Here is a 27,649-nt window from a genome sequence, read left to right as displayed (position 1 = left end):
AACCTTTTTTGTGGTCCCAAAGGAGGAGGGCACTTTCAGCCTGATTCTGGACCTAAAGCGCTTACAAATTCCTATATGTCCCCTCGTTCAAGATGGAGACGATAAGGTCTATCCTTCCCTTAGTTCAGGAAGGACAATTCATGACCACTATACATCTGAAGGATGCTTAACTTCACGTTCCAATCCACAAGGAACACTTCACGTTCCTAAGGTTTGCGTTCCGGGACCAGCACTTCCAGTTTATTGCACTTCTGTTTGGTCTAGCTACTGCTTCAAGAGTTTTCACGAAGGTTCTAGGGGCTCTACTTGCAGTAGCCAGAACCAGAGGTATAGCAGTGGCTCCATACTTGGACAATATTCTGCTGGCGTACTGTTATCCTTGTACCCATGAGCAGCTCTGCGGAATCTGTTGGCGCTTTATAAATGAACAATAATAATAATAATCTGTCTCAACAGATTTCTCTAGACAACCGGTCAAGAGAATCACTCTCCTGGTGGCTCTGTCCAGATCAACTGTCCCAAGGGACATCCTTCTTGAGACTATCCTGGGAGATTGTGACATACGGACGCAAGTCTATCAGGATGGGGAGCTGTTTGGGGTGCCAGGAAGGCACAGGGCCTGTGGATTTGAGAGGAATCCTGCCTCCCGATCAACATTCTGGAACTTAGAGCAATCTTAATGCTCTGAAGGCTTGGCCTCTTCTGGGTTCATCCCAGTTTATCAGATTCCAATCAGACAGCATAACTTCTGTGGCTTACATCAACCATCAGATTGGAACGGGATACTCCCTAGCAATGAGGGAAGTATCACAGATTCTGGAGTGGACGGAGGCGCACAACTGCTCGCTGTCAGTGATCCACATTCCGGGTTTGGACAATTGGGAAGCGGCTTTCCTCAGCAGACAATCCTTTCATCTGGGGGAATGGTCTCTCTATCCCTAGGTGTTTGCGGAGATTTGCAACAAATGGGGGACGCCGGAGATAGCTCTCATTGCATCCAGGCTCAATCCCAAGCTACCCAGATATGGGTTGCGGTCCAGGGATCCTCAGGCGGAGCTAATAGATGCATCAGCAGTGCCTTGGAGATTCAATCTAATTTACATTTTCCAGCCATTACCACTTCTTCCTCGTGTAGTGGCCCACATGAAGCAAGAGCAGGCATCAGTGATACTAATTGCTCCATCGTGGCCGCAAAGGATGTGGTTCGCGGACCTGGTGGGGATGTCCTCATCTCCTCTGCTTAGGTTACCTTGTCGCAGGGATCTTCTGGAACAGTGTCCCTTTGTTCATCAAAATCTAGATTCTCTTAGGCTGACTGGGTGGAGATTAAACGCTTAGTCCGAGCCAAGAGAGGTTTCTCTGAGAGGGTTATTGACACTCTCATTCAGGCTCATAAGCCTGTTACTCGTCACATCTATCACAAGATGTGGAGAGCTTACTTAGGCCTAGATTTGGAGTTCGGCGGTAAAAGGGCTGTTAACGCTCCGCTGGCTTTTTTCTGGCAGCACCATAAAATTAACTCTGGTATCGAGAGTTCAAACAAATGCTGCGTTAGGCTCCAAAAAAGGAGCGTAGAGCATTTTTACCGCAAATGCAACTCTCGATACCAGAGTTGCTTACGGACGCGGCCGGCCTCCAAAACGTGCTCGTGCACGATTCTCCCATAGGAAACAATGGGACTGTTTGAGCTGAAAAAAAACCTAACACCTGCAAAAAAGCAGCGTTCAGCTCCTAACGCAGCCCCATTGTTTGCTATGGGGAAACACTTCCTACGTCTGCACCTAACACTCTAACATGTACCCCGAGTCTAAACACCCCTAACCTTACACTTATTAACCCCTAATCTGCCGCCCCCGCTATCGCTGACCCCTGCATATTTTTTTTAACCCCTAATCTGCCGCTCCGTAAACCGCCGCCACCTACGTTATCCCTATGTACCCCTAATCTGCTGCCCTAACATCGCCGACCCCTATATTATATTTATTAACCCCTAATCTGCCCCCCTCAACGTCGCCGACACCTGCCTACACTTATTAACCCCTAATCTGCCGAGCGGACCTGAGCGCTACTATAATAAAGTTATGAACCCCTAACCCGCCTCACTAACCCTATCATAAATAGTATTAACCCCTAATCTGCCCTCCCTAACATCGCCGACACCTAACTTCAATTATTAACCCCTAATCTGCCGACCGGAGCTCACCGCTATTCTAATAAATGTATTAACCCCTAAAGCTAAGTCTAACCCTAACACTAACACCCCCCTAAGTTAAATATAATTTTTATCTAACGAAATAAATTAACTCTTATTAAATAAATGATTCCTATTTAAAGCTAAATACTTACCTGTAAAATAAATCCTAATATAGCTACAATATAAATTATAATTATATTATAGCTATTTTAGGATTAATATTTATTTTACAGGCAACTTTGTAATTATTTTAACCAGGTACAATAGCTATTAAATAGTTAAGAACTATTTAATAGTTACCTAGTTAAAATAATAACAAATTTCTCCAACATAGGTGTGTCCGGTCCACGGCGTCATCCTTACTTGTGGGATATTCTCTTCCCCAACAGGAAATGGCAAAGAGCCCAGCAAAGCTGGTCACATGATCCCTCCTAGGCTCCGCCTTCCCCAGTCATTCTCTTTGCCGTTGTACAGGCAACATCTCCACGGAGATGGCTTAGAGTTTTTTGGTGTTTAAATGTAGTTTTTATTATTCAATCAAGAGTTTGTTATTTTAAAATAGTGCTGGTATGTACTATTTACTCTGAAACAGAAAGGTGATGAAGATTTCTGTTTGTAAGAGGGAAATGATTTTAGCAACCGTTACTAAAATCGATGGCTGTTTCCACACAGGACTGTTGAGAGGAATTAACTTCAGTTGGGGGAAACAGTGAGCAGACTTTTGCTGCTTGAGGTATGACACATTTCTAACAAGACGATGTAATGCTGGAAGCTGTCATTTTCCCTATGGGATCCGGTAAGCCATTTTTATTACATAAGAAAAAAAGGGCTTCACAAGGGCTTTTAAGACTGTAGACATTTTCTGGGCTAAAACGATTGATATATAAGCATATTTTAATACTTCATAGCTTTGAGGAATTATTTTATTCTTGGGAATTATGTAAAATAACCGGCAGGCACTGTATTGGACACCTTATTCTCTAGGGGCTTTCCCTAATCATAGGCAGAGCCTCATTTTCGCGCCTCTATTGCGCACTTGTTTTTGGGAAGCATGACATGCAGATGCATGTGTGAGGAGCTCTGATACATAGAAAAGACTTTATGAAGGCGTCATTTGGTATCGTATTCCCCTTTGGGCTTGGTTGGGTCTCAGCAAAGCAGATACCAGGGACTGTAAAGGGGTTAAATATAAAAACGGCTCCGGTTCCGTTATTTTAAGAGTTAAAGCTTTCAAATTTGGTGTGCAATACTTTTAAGGCTTTAAGACACTGTGGTGAAATTTTGGTGAATTTTGAACAATTCCTTCATACTTTTTCACATTTGCAGTAATAAAGTGTGTTCAGTTTAAAATTTAAAGTGACAGTAACGGTTTTATTGTAAAACGTTTTTTGTACTTTGTTATCAAGTTTATGCCTGTTTAACATGTCTGAACTACCAGATAGACTGTGTTCTGTATGTGGGGAAGCCAAGGTTCCTTCTCATTTAAATAGATGTGATTTATGTGACACAAAATTTAGAGAAAATGATGCCCAAGATGATTCCTCAAGTGAGGGGAGTAAGCATGGTACTGCATCATCCCCTCCTTCGTCTACACCAGTCTTGCCCACACAGGAGGCCCCTAGTACATCTAGTGCGCCAATACTCCTTACTATGCAACAATTAACGGCTGTAATGGATAATTCTATCAAAAACATTTTAGCCAAAATGCCCACTTATCAGCGAAAGCGCGACTGCTCTGTTTTAGAAAATACTGAAGAGCATGAGGACGCTGATGATATTGGTTCTGAAGTGCCCCTACACCAGTCTGAGGGGGCCAGGGAGGTTTTGTCTGAGGGAGAAATTTCAGATTCAGGGAAAATTTCTCAACAAGCTGAACCTGATGTGATTACATTCAAATTTAAATTGGAACATCTCCGCGCCCTGCTTAAGGAGGTGTTATCTACTCTGGATGATTGTGAGAATTTGGTCATTCCAGAGAAATTATGTAAAATGGACAAGTTCCTAGAGGTCCCGGGGCCCCCCGAAGCTTTTCCTATACCCAAGCGGGTGGCGGACATTGTAAACAAAGAATGGGAAAGGCCCGGCATACCTTTCGTCCCTCCCCCTATATTTAAGAAATTGTTTCCTATGGTCGACCCCAGAAAGGACTTATGGCAGACAGTCCCCAAGGTCGAGGGGGCGGTTTCTACTCTAAACAAACGCACCACTATACCCATAGAAGATAGTTGTGCTTTCAAAGATCCTATGGATAAAAAATTAGAGGGTTTGCTTAAAAAGATGTTTGTTCAGCAAGGTTACCTTCTACAACCAATTTCATGCATTGTTCCTGTCACTACAGCAGCGTGTTTCTGGTTCGATGAACTAGAAAAGGCGCTCAATAAAGATTCTTCTTATGAGGAGATTTTGGACAGAATTCATGCTCTCAAATTGGCTAACTCTTTCACCCTAGACGCCACTTTGCAATTGGCTAGATTAGCGGCGAAAAATTCTGGGTTTGCTATTGTGGCGCGCAGAGCGCTTTGGCTAAAATCTTGGTCAGCGGATGCGTCTTCCAAGAACAAATTGCTTAACATTCCTTTCAAGGGGAAAACGCTGTTTGGCCCTGACTTGAAAGAGATTATTTCTGATATCACTGGGGGCAAGGGCCACGCCCTTCCTCAGGATAGGTCTTTCAAGGCCAAAAATAAACCTAATTTTCGTCCCTTTCGCAGAAACGGACCAGCCCCAAGTGCTACGTCCTCTAAGCAAGAGGGTAATACTTCTCAAGCCAAGCCAGCCTGGAGGCCAATGCATGGCTGGAACAAAGGTAAGCAGGCCAAGAAACCTGCCACTGCTACCAAGACAGCATGAGATGTTGGCCCCCGATCCGGGACCGGATCTGGTGGGGGGCAGACTCTCTCTCTTCGCTCAGGCTTGGGCAAGAGATGTTCTGGATCCTTGGGCGCTGGAAATAGTCTCCCAAGGTTATCTTCTGGAATTCAAGGGGCTTCCCCCAAGGGGGAGGTTCCACAGGTCTCAATTGTCTTCAGACCACATAAAAAAACAGGCATTCTTACATTGTGTAGAAGACCTGTTAAAAATGGGAGTGATTCATCCTGTTCCATTAGGAGAACGAGGGATGGGGTTCTACTCCAATCTGTTCGTAGTTCCCAAAAAAAGAGGGAACATTCAGACCAATCTTAGATCTCAAGATCCTAAACAAGTTTCTCAAGGTTCCATCGTTCAAAATGGAAACCATTCGAACAATTCTTCCTTCCATCCAGGAAGGTCAGTTCATGACCACGGTGGATTTAAAGGATGCGTATCTACATATTCCTATCCACAAGGAACATCATCGGTTCCTAAGGTTCGCATTTCTGGACAAGCATTACCAGTTGTGGCGCTTCCGTTCGGATTAGCCACTGCTCCAAGAATTTTCACAAAGGTACTAGGGTCCCTTCTAGCGGTGCTAAGACCAAGGGGCATTGCAGTAGTACCTTACTTGGACGACATTCTGATTCAAGCGTCGTCCCTTCCACAAGCAAAGGCTCACACGGACATTGTCCTGGCCTTTCTCAGATCTCACGGGTGGAAAGTGAATGTAGAAAAAAGTTCTCTATCTCCGTCAACAAGGGTTCCCTTCTTGGGAACAATAATAGACTCCTTAGAAATGAGGATTTTTCTGACAGAGGCCAGAAAATCAAAACTTCTAAACTCTTGTCAAATACTTCATTCTGTTCCTCTTCCTTCCATAGCGCAGTGCATGGAAGTAATAGGTTTGATGGTAGCGGCAATGGACATAGTTCCTTTTGCGCGAATTCATCTAAGACCATTACAACTGTGCATGCTTAGTCAGTGGAATGGGGATTATACAGACTTGTCTCCGACGATACAAGTAGATCAGAGGACCAGAGATTCACTCCGTTGGTAGCTGTCCCTGGACAACCTGTCACAGGGGATGAGCTTCCGCAGACCAGAGTGGGTCATTGTCACGACCGACGCCAGTCTGGTGGGCTGGGGCGCGGTCTGGGGACCCCTGAAAGCTCAGGGTCTTTGGTCTCGGGAAGAATCTCTTCTCCTGATAAATATTCTGGAACTGAGAGCGATATTCAATGCTCTCAAGGCTTGGCCTCAGCTAGCAAAGGCCAAATTCATACGGTTTCAATCAGACAACATGACGACTGTTGCGTACATCAACCATCAGGGGGGAACAAGGAGTTCCCTGGCGATGGAAGAAGTGACCAAGATCATTCAATGGGCGGAGACTCACTCCTGCCACTTGTCTGCAATCCACATCCCAGGAGTGGAAAATTGGGAAGCGGATTTTCTGAGTCGTCAGACATTTCATCCGGGGGAGTGGGAACTCCATCCGGAAATCTTTGCCCAAATTACTCAGTTGTGGGGCATTCCAGACATGGATCTGATGGCCTCTCGTCAGAACTTCAAGGTTCCTTGCTACGGGTCCAGATCCAGGGATCCCAAGGCGACTCTAGTAGATGCACTAGTAGCACCTTGGACCTTCAAACTAGCTTATGTATTCCCGCCGTTTCCTCTCATCCCCAGGCTGGTAGCCAGGATCAATCAGGAGAGGACATCAGTGATCTTGATAGCTCCTGCGTGGCCACGCAGGACTTGGTATGCAGACCTGGTGAATATGTCATCGGCTCCACCATGGAAGCTACCTTTGAGACGGGACCTTCTTGTTCAAGGTCCGTTCGAACATCCGAATCTGGTCTCACTCCAACTGACTGCTTGGAGATTGAACGTTTGATCTTATCAAAGCGAGGGTTCTCAGATTCTGTCATTGATACTCTTGTTCAGGCCAGAAAGCCTGTAACTAGAAAAATCTAACACAAAATATGGAAAAAATATATCTGTTGGTGTGAATCTAAAGGATTCCCTTGGGACAAGATAAAAATTCCTAAGATTCTATCCTTTCTTCAAGAAGGTTTGGAGAAAGGATTATCTGCAAGTTCTTTGAAGGGACAGATTTCTGCCTTGTCTGTGTTACTTCACAAAAAGCTGGCAGCTGTGCCAGATGTTCAAGCCTTTGTTCAGGCTCTGGTTAGAATCAAGCCTGTTTACAAACCTTTGACTCCTCCTTGGAGTCTCAATTTAGTTCTTTCAGTTCTTCAGGGGGTTCCGTTTGAACCCTTACATTCCGTTGATATTAAGTTATTATCTTGGAAAGTTTTGTTTTTGGTTGCAATTTCTTCTGCTAGAAGAGTTTCAGAATTATCTGCTCTGCAGTGTTCTCCTCCTTATCTGGTGTTCCATGCAGATAAGGTGGTTTTGCGTACTAAACCTGGTTTTCTTCCGAAAGTTGTTTCTAACAAAAACATTAACCAGGAGATAGTCGTGCCTTCTTTGTGTCCGAATCCAGTTTCAAAGAAGGAACGTTTGTTGCACAATTTGGATGTAGTTCGTGCTCTAAAATTCTATTTAGATGCTACAAAGGATTTTAGACAAACATCTTCCTTGTTTGTTGTTTATTCTGGTAAAAGGAGAGGTCAAAAAGCAACTTCTACCTCTCTCTCTTTTTGGCTTAAAAGCATCATCAGATTGGCTTACGAGACTGCCGGACGGCAGCCTCCTGAAAGAATCACAGCTCATTCCACTAGGGCTGTGGCTTCCACATGGGCCTTCAAGAACGAGGCTTCTGTTGATCAGATATGTAGGGCAGCGACTTGGTCTTCACTGCACACTTTTACTAAATTTTACAAATTTGATACTTTTGCTTCTTCTGAGGCTATTTTTGGGAGAAAGGTTTTGCAAGCCGTGGTGCCTTCCATCTAGGTGACCTGATTTGCTCCCTCCCTTCATCCGTGTCCTAAAGCTTTGGTATTGGTTCCCACAAGTAAGGATGACGCCGTGGACCGGACACACCTATGTTGGAGAAAACAGAATTTATGTTTACCTGATAAATTACTTTCTCCAACGGTGTGTCCGGTCCACGGCCCGCCCTGGTTTTTTAATCAGGTCTGATAATTTATTTTCTTTAACTACAGTCACCACGGTATCATATGATTTATCCTATGCAAATATTCCTCCTTTACGTCGGTCGAATGACTGGGGAAGGCGGAGCCTAGGAGGGATCATGTGACCAGCTTTGCTGGGCTCTTTGCCATTTCCTGTTGGGGAAGAGAATATCCCACAAGTAAGGATGACGCCGTGGACCGGACACACCGTTGGAGAAAGTAATTTATCAGGTAAACATAAATTCTGTTTTACCTGTAAAATAAATCCTAACCTAAGATATAATTAAACCTAACACGAGACTATCAATAAAATAATTAAATAAACTACCTACAATTACCTACAATTAACCTAACACTACACTATCAATAAATTAATTAAACACAATTCCTACAAATAAATACAATTAAATAAACTAGCTAAAGTACAAAAAATAAAAAAGAACTAAGTTACAGAAAATAAAAAAATATTTACAAACATAATAAAAATATTACAACAATTTTAAACTAATTACACCTACTCTAAGCCCCCTAATAAAATAACAAAGCCCCCCAAAATAAAAAATTCCCTACCCTATTCTAAATTAAAAAAGTTACAAGCTCTTTTACCTTACCAGCCCTGAACAGGGCCCTTTGCGGGGCATGCCCCAAGAATTTCAGCTCTTTTGCCTGTAAAAGAATAAATACAATACCCCCCCCCCAACATTACAACCCACCACCCACATACCCCTAATCTAACCCAAACCCCCCTTAAATAAACCTAACACTAAGCCCCTGAAGATCTTCCTACCTTGTCTTCACCATACCAGGTTCACCGATCCGTCCTGAAGAGCTCCTCCGATGTCCTGATCCAAGCCCAAGCGGGGGCTGAAGAGGTCCATGATCCGGTCAAAGTCTTCATCCAAGCGGGGCAGAAGAGGATCTTCCATCCGATTGAAGTCATCATCCAGGCGGCATCTTCTATGGTCTTCCATCCGGAGCGAAGCGGCAGGATCCTGAAGACCTTCAGCGCGGAACATCCATCCGGACCGACGACTGAACGACGAATGACTGTTCCTTTAAGGGACGTCATCCAAGATGGCGTCCCTCGAATTCCGATTGGCTGATAGGATTCTATCAGCCAATCGGAATTAAGGTAGGAATTTTCTGATTGGCTGATGGAATCAGCAAATCAGTATCAAGTTCAATCCGATTGGCCGATCCAATCAGATTGAGCTCGCATTCTATTGGCTGATCGGAACAGCCAATAGAATGCGAGCTCAATCTGATTGGCTGATTGGATCAGCCAATCGGATTGAACTTGATTCTGATTGGCTGATTCCATCAGCCAATCAGAAAATTCCTACCTTAATTCCGATTGGCTGATAGAATCCTATCAGCCAATCGGAATTCGAGGGACGCCATCTTGGATGACGTCCCTTAAAGGAACAGTCATTCGTCGTTCAGTCGTCGGTCCGGATGGATGTTCCGCGCTGGAGGTCTTCAGGATCCTGCCGCTTCGCTCCGGATGGAAGACCATAGAAGATGCCGCCTGGATGATGACTTCAATCGGATGGAAGATCCTCTTCTGCCCCGCTTGGATGAAGACTTTGACCGGATCATGGACCTCTTCAGCCCCCGCTTGGGCTTGGATCAGGACATCGGAGGAGCTCTTCAGGACGGATCGGTGAACCTGGTATGGTGAAGACAAGGTAGGAAGATCTTCAGGGGCTTAGTGTTAGGTTTATTTAAGGGGGGTTTGGGTTAGATTAGGGGTATGTGGGTGGTGGGTTGTATTGTTGGGGGGGGGTATTGTATTTATTCTTTTACAGGCAAAAGAGCTGAAATTCTTGGGGCATGCCCCGCAAAGGGCCCTGTTCAGGGCTGGTAAGGTAAAAGAGCTTGTAACTTTTTTAATTTAGAATAGGGTAGGGATTTTTTTATTTTGGGGGGCTTTGTTATTTTATTAGGGGGCTTAGAGTATGTGTAATTAGTTTAAAATTGTTGTAATATTTTTATTATGTTTGTAAATATTTTTTTATTTTCTGTAACTTAGTTCTTTTTTATTTTTTGTACTTTAGCTAGTTTATTTAATTGTATTTATTTGTAGGAATTGTGTTTAATTAATTTATTGATAGTGTAGTGTTAGGTTAATTGTAGGTAATTGTAGGTAGTTTATTTAATTATTTTATTGATAGGGTAGTGTTAGGTTTAATTATAACTTAGGTTAGGATTTATTTTACAGGTAAATTTGTTATTATTTTAACTAGGTAACTATTAAATAGTTCTTAACTATTTAATAGCTATTGTACCTGGTTAAAATAATTACAAAGTTGCCTGTAAAATAAATATTAATCCTAAAATAGCTATAATATAATTATAATTTATATTGTAGCTATATTAGGATGTATTTTACAGGTAAGTATTTAGCTTTAAATAGGAATCATTTATTTAATAAGAGTTAATTTATTTCGTTAGATAAAAATTATATTTAACTTAGGGGGGTGTTAGTGTTAGGGTTAGACTTAGCTTTAGGGGTTAATACATTTATTAGAATAGCGGTGAGCTCCGGTCGTCAGATTAGGGGTTAATAATTGAAGTTAGGTGTCGGCGATGTTAGGGAGGGCAGATTAGGGGTTAATACTATTTATGATAGGGTTAGTGAGGCGGGTTAGGGGTTCATAACTTTATTATAGTAGCGCTCAGGTCCGCTCGGCAGATTAGGGGTTAATAAGTGTAGGCAGGTGTCGGCGACGTTGAGGGGGGCAGATTAGGGGTTAATAAATATAATATAGGGGTCGGCGATGTTAGGGGCAGCAGATTAGGGGTACATAGGGATAACGTAGGTGGCGGCGATTTGCGGTCGGAAGATTAGGGGTTAATTATTTTAAGTAGCTGGCGGCGACGTTGTGGGGGGCAAGTTAGAGGTTAAGAAATATAATATAGGGGTCGGCGGGGTTAGGGGCAGCAGATTAGGGGTACATAAGTATAACGTAGGTGGCGGTCAGCAGATTAGGGGTTAAAAATTTAAATCGAGTGGCGGCGATGTGGGGGGACCTCGGTTTAGGGGTACATAGGTAGTTTATGGGTGTTAGTGTACTTTAGGGTACAGTAGTTAAGAGCTTTATGAACCGGCGTTAGCCAGAAAGCTCTTAACTCCTGCTATTTTCAGGCGGCTGGAGTTTTGTCGTTAGAGCTCTAACGCTCACTTCAGAAACGACTCTAAATACCAGCGTTAGAAAGATCCCATTGAAAAGATAGGCTACGCAAATGGCGTAGGGGGATCTGCGGTATGGAAAAGTCGCGGCTGAAAAGTGAGCGTTAGACCCTTTAATCACTGACTCCAAATACCAGCGGGCGGCCAAAACCAGCGTTAGGAGCCTCTAACGCTGGTTTTGACGGCTACCGCCGAACTCCAAATCTAGGCCTTATTGTGGTGTGAAGAGTTTTACAGGCTGTGGTGCCCTCAGATTAGGGTCCGCCTCTCTTTTACCCCTCCCGTTATCACACAGTGTCCTCTAGAGCTTGGGTATAGTTTTCCCAACGATAAGGAATGATGCCGGGGACTCTCCTCATATTAAGAAGGAAAACATAAATTATGCTTACCTGTTCATTTAATTTCCTTCTGTATGAGGAGAGTCAACGGCCCTCGCCCATATGCTCCATATTTCTCTTCCGGCACCATTTATACCCTGATATTTCTCCTACTGTTCCTTGTTCCCTTGGCAGAATGATTGGGATATGAGGGAAGTACCAGGAGTATTTAAGCCTTTGGCTGGGGTGTGTCTGCCTCCTCCTGGTGGCCAGGTTCAGTATTTCCCAACAGTAAGGAATGATGCCGTGGACTCTCCTAATACAAAAAAAATTAAATTATCAGGTAAGCATAATTTATGTTTTTCAAAACAGTTTACTGTTTCCTCAGATAAAGGTTGCTTTTCTGGAAGGTTTTGTATTCAGTTTCTATTAGATTTTCTTTGGCAGAGCAAAGACGGTTGAGGCTGGAGGTTGCCTGTTAGAAACTTCAGTCTCGTTTTTTTCCTTCAGTTGCCATTTGCATGGAGTTGTCAGGACTCATGTTTTTGGCCTTGGTTTCTATTCTGTTTGCTCGCTTCCACATGAGTCCTCTTCAGCTTTGTATCTTTTTCCAATGATAAAGGTACCTGTCTCCGTTGTCTCTGAGGACTAATTTATTTTCCTGAACTATTATGTTTCTGTCTTGGTAGATGAGCTATTAGGTCTTTATGCAGGGTGCTTCTTTTGTCTGTAATCTCTACAGTTGCAAGTTTTTTTTCAGGATGGGGGGCATCTGCGCGTCTCAGAATGCGTAAGAGTTTGGTTTCCTCAGGAGGCGAGGTTACCTGTTCATGTTTTAAAACTATGTGCTATATTCAGGGCTCTTCAGAGTTGACCTCTATTGAAAGGGAATTTTTTTAGATTAGACTATGTTACAGTTCTCTAGTTATGATGATAGTATCTCTATTTCTTTCCTAAAGTAAACTTTGTTTACTTTAGAGGTTAAGTTGCTAAGGTAGATAGGTTCAAGCCAGTTATCGGTTTTAATTCTGTTTTTATACTTTTGGCTAAATCCCCAGATGTATTCCCTATACCTCACGTGGTTTTTTAGATTATTTCCAGAGATTGGGCAAAACCAGTTGTTCCTTTTCTTTTACAAGATATGACGAGTCCACAGATTTCATCCTTATGGGATTACGCCTCCTGTTCAGCAGGAAGTGGCAAAGAGCACCACAGCAGAGCTGTATATATAGCTCCTCCCTTCCCTCCCCCTCCAGTCATTCTCTTTGCCTGTGTCAGTGATAGGAAGAGGTAATCAAGAAGTTTTTTTATTTTAAAATGGTACCATTGAGTACTATTTTTTTTAGAGAGAAATCGTCAGTCTATAACTTTCCAAGAGGAGTGGAGACATTTTATTTTTCTGCCCTGATGTTGATGATCTTAGCAAAAGTTATCTAAGATCCATGCTGGTTCCCACAGAGCAGTTGAAGGTAGAGTAAAGAAACATCTTCAGTGTGGAGAACTGTGTCATGCTACAAGCAGCATTAAGGTATGTTCAGTCTTTTGTTTCTGAGGAGACTTGATACATCAGAACAGGCTGACAATATTCCCTATCTGGGGAGGGTAATCAGTATGCACTATAGTAAAAAGAAATGGTGTACCTGGAATTCCCTTTTTATTTAATTTTACTCATTTAAAAGTGTGTTGGTGTTTCACTTTAAATTTCAGTGGGCTGACGCTGGGAGCGGTTGCTGGCTGCTGTTATGATGCGGTTATGCTTGGCTTGACAGGAGATAATATCTCTGAGTTGCGCTTTTGTATTTATAAGAGGGGCACATGGCTTTATTATAAAATGGTTTACATATACAACCAAAGACAGTTGCAAAAAAGTGTACACTTAACAGCACTCAATCTCTGTGGGATTGAGTGCTGTTAAGTGTACACTTTTTTTGCAACTGTCTTTGGTTGTGTATATAAATATGTGATTATGTACACAGCACCTATGGGCCATAACTACTGTTAATAAGGCCAACCTTATATTATTATTAGCCCATCCCTAAATATCTTTAGTAGTGCCATCACACCCCTTTTCTTGAATTTATTATAAAATGGAACAGACATGTTAATTTTTCGACCCATGCGGGTCTCGGTAAAGGCTAAGAGTTATGCCCATGGTGGGCTGGGCCTATTTTTGCGCGCTCTACTGCACAGTGTGTTTTCCGGACGGCAGCAAGGTTGTGAGGCTCCGGTGGGGCCTTGCTCAGTTTTTGTACCCGAAGGTGCAGAAAGACTTGTGACCGTTTTCTTCAGTGTGATCTGGGGGGAGGTAGGCGCCGCAGCAGAGCTGTGGCGAGGTGCAGGGGCCGGAATTGATATAACTTAATATACTGATAAAATTGTGATATAATTGATATATATCATATCCTAACAAGTGGTGCAATATTGTTAAGCTATTTTGGGCACATAAGGGCATTTTTATTGCTGAAAACGTTGTTTTGCCTAATAACAGAAAAATTGTTGTGCTTTTATTATTTAAAGGCGCAGTACATTTTTTAGTTAAAAAAAATGTTAATATATGTTTTGACTTCAGAGTACAATATAGCAAGCATAAAACGACTATTATTGCTATTGCTAGTCTGTTTAACATGTCTGAACTTGAGGAAACTACTTGTTCTATGTGTTTAGATGCCATTCTGGAACCCCCTCTTACTTTTTGTCCCTCATGTACTGAAAGGGCCTTACAATGTAAAGAGCATATTTTCTTTAAGGAAAGTGTGTCTAAGGATGATTCTCAGTCTGAGGAGAATCCGGTTATGCCGCCAAATTCTCCCCAAGCGTCACAACCTTTAACGCCCACCCAAGCGGCGCTGGGTTCTTCAACCGCGTCTACTTCATTTACTCTGCAGGATATGGCTGCAGTTATGTCATCAACCCTTTCAGAGGTTTTATCTAAGTTGCCAATGTTACAGGGCAAACGCAGCAGACAGAAGTCAATTTGAATACTAAGACCTCTGATGCTTTGTTTGCTATTTCCGATGTACCCTCACAGGGATCTGATTTGGTGGTCAGGGAACTTCTGTCTGAGGGGGAACTTTCTGATTCAGGAAGTGTGTTACCTCAGACGGACTCGGACGTCATGTCCTTTAGATTTGAGCTTGAACACCTCCGCCTGTTTCTTCGGGAGGTTTTAGCGACTCTGGATGACTGTGACTCTATTGTAGTACCACCAGAGAAATTCTGTAAGATGGACATATACTTAGAGGTGCCTGCTTACTCTGATGTTTTTCCGGTTCCTAAGAGAATCTCGGAAATTATTACACGGGAATGGGAAAGACCGGGTATCCCGTTCTCACCTTCTCCTAATTTTAAGAAAATGTATCCCATATCTGACACTGTTCGGGACTCTTGGCAAACAGTCCCTAGGGTGGAGGGAGCTATATTTACCCTGGCTAAGCATACAACTATTCCTATTGAGGACAGTTGTGCTTTCAAAGACCCTATGGATAAAAAATTGGAGGGTCTTCTAAAGAAGTTATTTATTCATCCGGGTTTCCTTTTACAACCGACAGCCTGCATTGTACCAGTTACCACTGCAGCGGCTTTCTGGTTTGACGCCTTAGAAGAGTCTCTTAAGACTGAGACTCCTTTAGAGGAAATTCTAGATAGAATTAAGGCTCTTAAGCTGGCTAATTCTTTTATTACGGACGCCGCCTTTCAGATTGACAAGTTGGCGGCTAAGACTGCCGGATTTGCCATTTTAGCGCATAGAGCATTATGGTTAAAGTCTTGGTCTGCTGATGTGTCATCTAAGTCAAAGCTTTTGACTATTCCTTTCAAAGGGAAAACCCTATTCGGCCTGACTTGAAAGAAATAATTTCTGACATTACGGGAGTTAAGGGTCATCTCCTACCTCAGGATAGAACTGCTAAACTGAGGGGTAAACAGAATAATTTTCGTTTCTTTCGGAACTTTAAAGGAGTCCCCTCTTCTTCCGCCAAACAGGAAGGGAATTTTGCTCAGGCCAAGTCCGTCTGGAGACCCAACCAGGCTTGGAACAAGGGTAAACAACCCATGAAGCCCGTTGCTGCTACCAAGACAGCATGAAGGGGCGGCCCCCGATCCGGGACCGGATCTAGTAGGGGGCAGACTTTCTCTCTTTGCCCAGGCTTGGGTAAGAGATGTTCAGGATCACTGGAAATCGTGTCCCAAGGGTATCAACTGGAATTCAAAAATTCTCTCCCAAGGGGGAGGTTTTTTCTTTCACGATTGTCTGTAGACCAAATAAAAAGAGGCGTTCTTACGTTGTGTAAAAGACCTCTCTACTATGGGAGTAATTCGTCCCGTTCCAAGACTGGAACAGGGACAGGGGTTTTACTCAAATCTTTTCGTGGTCCTCAAAAAAGAGGGCACGTTTCGACCTATTTTAGATCTAAAAAGTCTAAACAAGTTTCTCAGAGTCCCATCCTTCAAGGTGGAGACTATTCGAACAATTCTGCCATTGATCCAGGAGGGTCAATATATGACTACCGTGGACTTGAAGGATGCATATCTTCATATTCCTATACACAAGGATCATCACCAGTTCCTAAGGTTTGCCTTTCTGAACAAACATTTTCAGTTTGTGGCTCTTCCCTTCGGGTTGGCCGCAGCACCCAGGATCTTCACAAAGGTTCTAGGGTCACTTCTGGCAGGTCTCAGGCTGCGGGCTATTGCAGTGGCGCCTTATCTAGACGATATTCTGATCCAGGCATCGTCTTACCATCTGACAAAATCTCATACAGACATGGTTCTGTCCTTTCTGAGGACTCACGGGTGGAAGGTGAATCTAGAAAAGAGTTCATTAATTCCACAGACCAGGGTTCCCTTCCTGGGAACTCTAATAGATTCCATATCCATGAAAACATTCTTAACAGAGGTCAGAAATGTAAAGATTCTGAATACATGCCGAGCCCTTCAGTCCAATCCTCGGCCATCAGTGGCTCAGTACATGGAGGTAATTGGATTGATGGTGGCGGCAATGGACATCATTCTGTTTGCTCGTTTCCATCTCAGACCGCTACAACTGAACATGCTCAGGCAGTGGAATGGAGATTATGCAAATTTATCTCCTCAGATAGATCTGGATCAGGAGACAAGAGACTCTCTTCTTTGGTGGTTGTCGCCGGATCATCTGTCCCAAGGGGCGTGCTTCCGCAGACCCTCATGGGTGATAGTGACAGCGGACGCCAGCCTTCTAGGTTGGGGTGCAGTCTAGAATTCCCTGAAGGCTCAGGGTGTGTGGACTCGGTCAGTCTCTCTTCTTCCAATCAATATTCTGGAATTGAGAGCAATATTCAATGCGCTTCAGGCTTGGCCTCAGTTGGGTTTGGCCAGATTCATCCGTTTTCGGTCGGACAACATCACGACTGTGGCTTACATCAATCATCAGGGAGGAACAAGAAGTTCCTTAGCGATGACAGAAGTATCCAAGATAATTCGATGGGCGGAGGCTCACTCTTGTTATCTGTCAGCAATCTACATCCCAGGAGTGGACAACTGGGGAGCGGACTTTTTGAGCAGACAGACGTTTCATCCAGGGGAGTGGGAACTCCATCCAGAGGTCTTTACCACTCTGATTCTCAGATGGGGCAGACCAGAATTGGATCTGATGGCGTCTCGTCAGAATGCCAAGCTCCCGAGATACGGATCCAGGTCAAGGGATCCTCAGGCTGAACTGATAGATGCCTTGGTCGTTCATCCTAGCTTATGTGTTACCACCGTTTGCTCTCCTTCCCCGGGTGATTGCTCGGATCAAACAGGAGAGGGCTTCAGTAATTCTAATCGCGCCTGCGTGGCCTCGCAGGACTTGGTATGACGATATAGTGGACATGTCCTCTCTGCCGCCGTGGAGGCTTCCATTGAGGCAGGACCTTCTCATTCAGGGACCCTTCCAACACCCAAATCTAGTTTCTCTGCAACTGACTGCTTGGAGTTGGAACGCTTGATTTTATCTAAGCAGGGGTTCTCTGATTTGGTCATTGATACTTTGATTCAGGCACGTAAGCCTGTTACTAGAAAGATCTACTATAAGATATGGTGTAAATATCTTTATTGGTGCGAATCCAAAGGCTACTCATGAAGTAGAGTTAGGATTCCCAGGATTCTGTCTTTTCTCCAAGAAGGATTGGAGAAAGGGTTATCAGCGAGTTCCTTAAAGGGACAAATCTTTGCTTTGTCAATTTTGCTACACAAACATTTGGCACATGTTCCAGACGTTCAGTCTTTTTGTCAGGCTCTAACCAGAATCAAGCCTGTGTTTAGACCAATTGCTCCACCCTGGAGTTTGAATTTAATTCTTAAAGGGACAGTCTAGGCCAAAATAAACTTTCATGATTCAGATAGAGCATGTAATTTTAAACAATTTTCCAATTTACTTTTATCACCAATTTTGCTTTGTTCTCTTGGTATTCTTAGTTGAAAGCTTAACCTAGGAGGTTCATATGCTAATTTTCAGAATGCATTTTAACAGTTTTTCACCACTAGAGCGTGTTAGTTCACGTATTTCCTATAGATAACACTGTGCTCGTGCACGTGAAGTTATCTGGGAGCAGGCACTGATTGGCTAGACTGCAAGTGTGTCAAAAGAACTGAAATAAGGGGGCAGTTTGCAGAGGCTTAGATACAAGATAATCACAGAGGTTAAAAGTATATTATTATAACTGTGTTGGTTATGCAAAACTGGGGAATGGGTAATAAAGGGATTATCTATCTTTTAAAACAATAAAAATTCTGGTGTAGACTGTCCCTTTAATGTTCTTCAAAGGGTTCCGTTTGAACCCATGCATTCCATAGATATTAAGTTATCTTGGAAAGTTTTATTTTTGGTTGCTATTTCTTCTGCTCGTAGAGTTTCTGAGCTTTCAGCGTTACAATGTGACTCGCCTTATCTTATCTTCCATTCTGATAAGGTGGTTTTACGTACCAAACCTGGTTTCCTTCCTAAGGTTGTTTCTAATAAGAATATTAATCAGGAAATTGTTGTTCCTTCATTATGTCCTAATCCTCCTTCTAAGAAGGAGCGTCTGTTGCATAACTTGGACGTGGTCCGTGCCCTGAAGTTTTACTTGCAGGCGACTAAAGAATTTCGTCAATCATCTTCATTATTTGTTGTTTTTTCTGGAAAGCGTAGGGGCCAGAAAGCTACGGCTACCTCTCTTTCTTTTTGGCTGAAGAGTATCATCCGTCTGGCATATGAGACTGCTGGACAGCAACCTCCTGAAAGAATTACGGCTCATTCTACTAGGGCTGTGGCTTCCTCATGGGCATTTAAAAACTATGCTTCTGTTGAACAGATTTGCAAGGCTGCAACTTGGTCGTCTCTTCACACTTTTTCCAAATTTTCCAAATTTGATACTTTTGCTTCTTCGGAGGCTGGTTTTGGGAGAAAGGTTCTTCAAGCAGTGGTGCCTTCCGTTTAGGTTCCTGTCTTGTCCCTCCCTTTCATCCATTTCCTATAGCTTTGGTATTGTATCCCATAAGTAAGGATGAAATCCGTGGACTCGTCATATCTTGTAAAAGAAAAGGAAATTTATGCTTGCCTGATAAATTTATTTCTTTTACGATATGACGAGTCCACGGCCCACCCTGTCATTTCTAAGACAGGTATTTATTTTTGTTAAACTTCAGTCACCTCTGCACCTTTGGCTTTTCCTTTCTCTTCCTAACTTCGGTCGAATGACTGGAGGGGGAGGGAAGGGAGGAGCTATATAGACAGCTCTGCTGTGGTGCTCTTTGCCACTTCCTGCTGAACAGGAGGCGTAATCCCATAAGTAAGGATGAAATCCGTGGACTCGTCATATCGTAAAAGAAATAAATTTATCAGTCAAGCATAAATTTCTATTTTAATCCTTTTGCAAGGTTTAAGAAAATGTATCCTTTTTTGGCCTCCAATGTTAAATTTTGTGTAACTATTCCTAAAGTGTATGTGGCTATTTCTACTCTGGCTATACATACCACTATTCCTTTAAAAGATAGTTCTTCTTTTTAAAGAAAGTTAGAATCCTTCCATAGGAGGGTTTTTAAGCAAGCAGATTATCTTTTTAGATCAGCAGTTTCTATTATTGATGTGGCTGCTGCTTCTTCCTTTTGGTTAAATAATCTTTTTGGTCCGTTTTCTGACAAATATGCTAGTGAAGATTTTTTAAACCTTTTTGGAATTGCTAAAATGTGATAATGCTTTAATTTGTGATGCTTTTTTTATCATCAAGTTTTATGCTAAAGTATGTCTTTGGCAGTACTTTCTAAAATGGCTCTATGGTTAAGTCTTGATCTGCTGATATGGTTTCTAATCCAGGCTTTTATCTCTATCTTTTCAAGGAAAGATGTTATTTGGTTCTGTGATTAATGGTAAAGGAGCTCAGGACTAGAAGTCCAAGGGTAAATTTTATACTCCTTATTTTATTTTTTTCCTTTTCTTCAGAACAGGGCACAGAAAATAGATTCCTCCACTTAGAAGCAAGGTTCCTCTGGTTCCGTCTGTAAGCCAAGTTGTAACTGGAGCAAGTCTGAGCAGTCCAAGAAATCTACTCCCTTACCTCAGTCTGCATGAAGGTGCAGCCCTCGATCAGAGGCTATGTTAAGGGGTAGGTTAAAGGGACACTGAACCCAAATTTTTTTCTTTTGCGATTCAGATAGAGTATGCAATTTTAAGCAACTTTCTCATTTACTCCTATTATCATTTTTTCTTCATTCTCTTGCTTTCTTTATTTAAAAAAGAATGCATCTAAGCTTTTTTCTGGTTGAGTACTCTGGACAGCACTTTTTTATTGGTGGATGAATTTATCCACCAATCAGCAAGAACAACCCAGGTTGTTCACCAAAAATGGGCAGGCATCATAAACTTGCATTCTTGCATTTCAAATAAAGATACCAAGAGAATGAAGAAAATGTAATAATAGTAGTAAATTAGAAAATTGCTTAAAATTTCATGCTCTATCTGAATCACGAAAGAAAAAAATTGGGTTCAGTGTCCCTTTAAGCTTATTTCAGGAAGCTTGGTTTCAGTCTCTTCAGGATCACTGCATTCTAAATATAGTCTCCCAGGGTTATTGAATAGGATTCAGAATGAGGCCTTTCCGTGGAAAAAATATTTTCTGTCCAATGTTCTGAGAAATCCTATGAAAGCTTAGGCCTTTTTTAGTCAGTTTTGGATCTAGAATCTTTAGGAATGATTTGTTCCTGTTCCTTACAGGGAATGGGGTTTTATTGTAACCTCTTCTTTATTCCTCTAAAGGAGGGAACTTTAAGGATCTGAAGGCTCTGAACTAAAATAATTACTTTTCTGCCTTTTTTGTTTTGTAAGGTCAATTTATGTCCACAATAGATGTATGGGATGCTTATATTCATGATCCTATTTTTAAGGAACATCATCAGTTTCTTAGGTTTGCCTTTTTGGACTAGCATTTTCAATTTGACCATGGTACAACTCCCAGAATATTTTTCAAGGTCCTGGGTATATTTTGTCTGTAATCACAGGTTCAAGCTTATTCTTTTCATTTAGCAGATTTTCACACCAGCAGACTGTTGTTGTTTCTTCAACATGGTTGGAAAATTATTATTCCAAAGAGTTCACTAGTTCCTCAGACTAAGGTTGTTGTTTCTGAGAGTTTAGATAGATTCAGTTTCCACAAGTCTTTCCTAAACTTTGTCTTTCTTTTGCCTCAGTTGCTCTTTGCATGGAGGTATTAGTTCTCATGTTTGTGGCTTTGAATGCTTTTCCGTTCGCTTCCTCATAAGGCCTCTTCAGCTTTGTATGCTTCAGCAGTGGTGTGAGGATCATACTTTGCTATCTTTAAGGATTCATATAGTTTTCAGAATAAACTAGTCTCTGTCTTGGTGGCTGAATCATCAGCTTATTATGCAAAGGGCTTCTTTTGTTCATCCTACTTGATCTGTAATGTCTACACATCCAAGCCTTTCAGAATTGGGGGCCGTCTTGGGGTTTTATAGGGTGCAAGGGATTTTGATCTCCTCGGGAGGCGAGGTTTCCTATTAATGTTTTAGAATCAATTTTTAAAGCCCTTCAGAGTTGTCCTCTTTTGGGAATGGATTCCTATCTCTGATTTTAAATATACTAGGTTTTCACCAGTAGCATATGTCAGTCATCAAGGGGGAACTCACAGTTCCCTTGCCATGGGCAGAAGTCAATTGTTGTCTAATTTATGCTGTTCATATTCCTGGAGTGGACAAATGGAAAACCTATTTTGTCAGTCATTAGTGCTTGCATCCAGGAGAGTGGCCTCTTCATCTGGATATCTTCTATCATATAGTGCATATTTGGGGTCTCCTAGATATACATTTGATGGTCTCTCGGTTGAATCTCTTACTTCCCAGTACTGTGCGAGGTCCATGGATGGTCATTTCGACTAGCTTATGTTTTTTCCACCTCTGGTGGTTCTTCCTAGGGTGATTGCCAAAATCAGACTAGAGGGAGCGTTAGTGATTATAATTGTTCTGGCTTGGTCTTGCAGAGTTTGTTATGCGTATCTAGTTCAGATTTCAAGTTGTCCTCTTTGGTCTCTTCCTTTGCATCCAAACCTACTGTCTCAAGGTCTGTTTTTTCTTTATCCAGGTCTCAAATCTCTAAGATTGATTGGCATGAAGATTGAACAAATAATTCTAAAGCAGAGAGGGTTCTCTGATTCTGTTATTGAGACTCTGATACAGGCTTGTAAGCTTGTGTCAGGAAGATTATTTATAAGGTTTGGAGGACCTTTAGTTCTTGGTGTAAGGATCATGGTTTTTCCTGGCATTCTTTTAGAATTTCCAGGCTTTTGCAAGATGATTTGAATAAGAGTTTATACGCCAGTTCTTTTGAAGGGTCAGATTTCAGATTTGATTATTTTCTAGGAGATTGCTAATCTTTCAGCTATTCAGTTTTTTTCAGGCTTTAGCAAGAGTTAATACACAACACAAGTACAGTGGCACCACTATGGCTAGCTTTCCTATAGTTACAATAATATGGAGACTAGTTATGCCTGTCTCAGTAAAGGTTTGAACAGAAAAGTGATGCTGTGCAGTATGGGATTATAGCAAACAAATGAGGAAAGAACCTCACAACTGACTGCACTATTAGCACTCTTAGCCTGGACTAAGTGTGAGAAACTGTGAATAGTTAAAATATAACTTTTAATGGTTAATCATTTAAAATAAAGGCCCAATGTGAAAGCAAGTTAACAATAACTAAAGAACTGTTGGCGAGTATCCTGTGAATAAGGAAATGAGCTTTTGATGTATTATAAATAAATACAGGATTATTCAAGTGCGGTTAGTAATCACCTGTAGCCATCTACTTGTAAGTATAGTATAGGTGGGAACATTAGGAACACACAGGTTGAAGATCAATTCAGAGAACACTACCACTTATACTGTGGTCAACTTATGCGCAATGCATATGTACAGTCAAGTTTATTAATCAGAGGTGTATACCGGCATTAGAAAGGTGCTTGGGTGCTACTGGTTCAGGTAGGAGCTATCCATCTATTATTAATTGCAAATTATATAGATATATGTGATGGTTGCTACTCGTCACCACATGAGGGGCACTTGAATTACTCCCTATTACTATAGAATTCCAGATCAAAACTTAGTTCAGGCTAAGAGTGCTAATAGTGCAGTCAGTTGTGAGGTTCTTTCCTCATTTGTTTGTTTTAGCAAGAGTTAAGCCTGTTGTTCTTCTCTATGGAGTTTTAATTTGGTTTGAAGGTTTTACAGGCTCCTCCTTTTAGGCCTATGCATAAGGTTTTGTTTCTTTTGCCTATTTATTCTGCTTAAGAGATTGTGTTATCTACTCTTTCATGTAATCCTAATTGTTTTATTTTATTTTTTTTAAAAGATTTTGTAATTTTTAGGATTTAATTTGTTTTCTTGCCTAGGGTTGCATCTTTTGACTATATCAGTTGGGGCATTATTGTCCCTTCTTTGTGTCCTGATCCCTAAAATTCTTTAGAGTTTTTATTTTTTTGGACATTTTTAGAGCATTGAAGCGTTATGTTGAAGCTACTATCGTTTTCAAACAAACTTCTAGTTTGTTCTCTTTTCTGCTTCCAGGAAAGGGCGGAAATCTTCTTCCATTCCTTTGTCTTCTTGATCTGATCCATAAGGCTTCTTTTATTTTTTTATAAAAAAAATTTTGAGGCAGGTCAGCCTCCACCTTAACTGATTAATGCTCATTCTACTAAAGTAGTTGCCATTTCTTGGCCTTTTAAGTAAGTTCTAATCTTTTGATGTTTTTGCTTCTTCTGAGGTGGCCTTTGGTTGGAAAGTCCTTCAGGCAGTTGTTTCAGGATGATTGATTTTTTCTTTTGTCTGTTGGTTATTTTTTTCATTGCATTGCCCTTTTTAGGGTTCTTTTGGGGTTGTGGATTTAGTTTTTCAATGGAAAAAGATTTTTCTTAAATCCCACCCTTTATGTTTCATTAGCCGTGGACTCCACAGCTTGGGTATTAGTTCCCAGGAATAATGGAGCCTGGACTTTCACCATCTGTATGAAAGAAAACATAATTTATGCTTACCTGATAAATTAATTTCTTTCATGGTGGTTAGAGTCCACAAGACCCTGTTATCTGGTGGAAGAGAAAGGGTGCCTCCTAGTGTAGCCAGTATATCAAAAGGCAATTCTCATAAGATAAAGTTATACTCACAATTTATAAAGACAAAGATAATGCCTAAGTAGACGGACTGGGAACTAATTGTGTCCCAGTATACTGTGCACCAGTGCAAGGGCAGCTCCTCCTGGAATCAAAATCGATTTCTGCAGTCTGAAAATGGGAAAAATAAAGAGGGCGACTCCTAGTGCAGATCAATTAGGTATACTCAACCCACTAGCTGTTCCCAGCAGGTGGATACTCACAAGGTGTAATGCACACTATAGTGCAAGTGAAGCATGCTGGGTATATTAAAGTGGCCCCGCGCTTATATAGACCAAAGTTGTTCTCTGCTCCAAAGGATCAATGTTTCTGGCAGCAAATGATGCAAAAGGAGACTCCAGTATATAAAACAATTACTTTATAAAAAAGATATTTGTGGCTGAAGTCTCCTATTTATGTAGCCGTTAGCCAATGTTATTACAGGCTACACCCTGGTTCCACCCTGTTACACAGGTGTTATAGCAATTCATTCAATTACACACTTATAATAAAAAAAATGTATACGATGTGTTATCACTAGCTGTTAAAAACAGAAACAATGAATGGTAACATTATAATCATGCAAAGTTGGAACACAAAATGCATTGTAAAAGATGTTAAATATTAACACTTAAACTAAAACCTAAATAAAGAAATAGCTCTATGTGTTCGCTGTGTCTCTATCAAGACTGTCAGCGAAAAGTACATATCTTATAAATCAATAGCCCACTTTAGCATATAGACCTTACATGAATGTTGTTGCAGGGATCAAGGCTCCTAATATTATTTATATTCAACCGAACATCTCGGTTACATTAAAGTGACTAATGATTTACCAAACAGAAAATATGTTATGAAATATAAAGTAAAACAACGGCATATTCATGCTAGAGCGCCGTCAAATCTATCGGCCAATCAGAGTTATATCTAAGAAGGTGTGTTAATCTTAGCCAATGGCTATATATCCACCCTAGGCTATATATATGCACTAGGAGTCGCCCTCTTTATTTTTCCCATATTTACTTTTATCACCAATTTTGCTTTGTACTCTTGGTATTCTTAGTTGAAAGCTAAACCTAGGAGGTTCATATGCAAATTTCTAAGCCCTTGAAGACCGCCTCTTCTCTCAGAGCATTTTAACATTTTTTCACCACTAGAGGGTGTTAGTTCACATTTGTCATATAAATAACACATGCACATGGAGATCCAGTGAGCCAGCTCTGATTGGCTAAAATGGATGTCTGTCAAAAGAACTGAAATAAGGGGGCAGTTTGCAGAGGCTTAGATACAATGTAATCACAGAGGTAAAAAGTGTATTTATATAACTCTGTTTTTTATGCAAAACTATGGAATGGTATTTATATAACTCTGTATTTTATGCAAAACTATGGAATGGGTAATAAAGGGATTATCTATCTTTTTAAACAATAAAAATTCTGTTGTAGCCTGCCCCTTTAAATACCTCCACCACTCCCCTCATCCCCCAGTCATTCTTTGCCTTTCGTCACAGGAGGATGGCAGAGAAGTGTCGGAAGATTTGGAGTAGTCTCTTATGGAGAGTAGTACTCTTCACTATGGGACTGGAGTTTTAAGTAGTCTTGTCAGTCTCCCAGTGAGAGCATTGACGAATGTTAGGGTCTGGAGATGCAGAGAGAGTCTTTCTGCGAAACCATCCAGACTCGTATTAACAACTCCTAAGCAATCAGTTGACAAGTTTCACTGCCAGCTTCTATCACTCAAGTCCATGTCAGGTGCGATGCTACAAGACTGTCAAACTTGAGAGGCTGTGTGTCTGTTCCATAGCGATGATTCCGGTAAGATAGTTTAATTTTATCTCATATGATAACGTAAGAAGACAGGGTCACAGTGTGACTCCTTTATCTGTATGGAATCAAGGGTTAATATCTCCGGAAGGGGATTATTGAACAGGTGGGATTTATACATGATTTGCTTTATTATGTTTTATGCTGCGACGTGTGAGATGAGGCTCTGGCAGATGTGTGAACATTCAGGTTTTACTTTTGTTTTGGATAACTGCGCAGCCCGTCAGTTTGGCGTGTTTTCTTCCTGAAGCATGGTCGGTCCTGTATGGCATTCCATGTGAACGGGTGTGGCCTCATTGACTTCCTTTTTCTTGACCGTGCGGTTTACAGGAGACTAAGCGGTTTCTCTGTGGGTCATAGAAGGTGGTGAGTGCCCCTGCCATTGGGGTATAAAGGTGCCATTTATTTTTTTCTGTAGTCCATCATACAACTGCAAGCTATGGAGGACTCTGATGCGTTAGAGGGTACTCCCTCTTTAACTAAATCTAATACCTGTTTTTATTGTGAGGAGGCTACGGTATACCCAGCTGCTCAATTATGTTCCATATGCCTTGATAAAATAGTGATATCTAAAAGGAATAAGATGTTTAGTACCACTGAGCCGTCCACCTCTGAAGGTCTCCGTCCCGCGAGTTGCGTTCCCTGCAATAATCTCCTATTATACATGCTGCTCCCTATTGCACTACTAATCCTGCTTCAGGAGGGGCCCTCTTACCGCCAGACTTTTCTGAACAGTTTCAAACGGCAGTGTCTGCGGACTTTAGTGCTTTACTTTGCCCTGCTAAGCGCAAGCAAAAGGTTAAATACTGCTATTCATCTACCATCTTGTTGGATTTATCTGATACTAGATTATCCGCTGATGAAGATGCCTCTGATACTTCAGAGGAGACTCTTTCTGGGTTGGAATCGACTGCCTCTAGGCCTCCGAATGCGGAGTGTTGGCTACGTTAGAGGTTCCGGAAACCCAAGTTACCAGAGGAACCTTCTATTCCTAAGCTTGATAAGGTTTAGGAGGACAGGGTGGTGCAACAAACTTTCCCGGTTCCCATAAAGATGGCAAATATTATTAAGAATGAATAGGAAAGGCTTGGATCCTCTTTTTCCCCTTCTTCTTCCTTTAAGAAATTATTCCTGGTTCCTGTCTCCTAATTAGAGTTGCGGGGGTCTCTCCCTAAGGTGGATGGAGCTATCTCCACGCTCGCTAAGCGCACCACTATCCCACTCGAGGATTGTTCGTCGTTTAAGGAGCCCATGGATAAGAATCTGGAAACTCTGTTAAGAAAAATGTTTCAGCACACAGGATTTTTTTTTCAGCCGGCAGCGGCGGTTGCTGCGGTGGCTAGAGCCGCTACCTATTGGTGTGACTCCCTGTCGGAGATGAACAAGGTTGAAACTCCCATCGAGGAGATACAGGAAATAATGCCTTGACGGTTGCTAATTTGTTTATTTGTGATGCAAATATGCAGATTATCCGCTTGAATGCTAAGACATCAGGGTTTTCTGCTCTAGCCCATAGGGCTC

General features: G+C 41.8%; 1 protein-coding gene across 1 annotated transcript in view; it reads left to right on the top strand.

Moving 5' to 3' along the window:
* TRIM37 (tripartite motif containing 37) overlaps positions 1–27,649 on the top strand; it is a 1,136,753-nt gene that overhangs the window by 1,042,459 nt on the left and 66,645 nt on the right. The window lies entirely within an intron of this gene.

The sequence above is a fragment of the Bombina bombina genome, chromosome 3 (genome assembly GCF_027579735.1).
Source record: "Bombina bombina isolate aBomBom1 chromosome 3, aBomBom1.pri, whole genome shotgun sequence".
Taxonomy (NCBI): Eukaryota; Metazoa; Chordata; class Amphibia; order Anura; family Bombinatoridae; genus Bombina; species Bombina bombina.
This window is presented reverse-complemented; position numbering and strand designations above follow the sequence as displayed.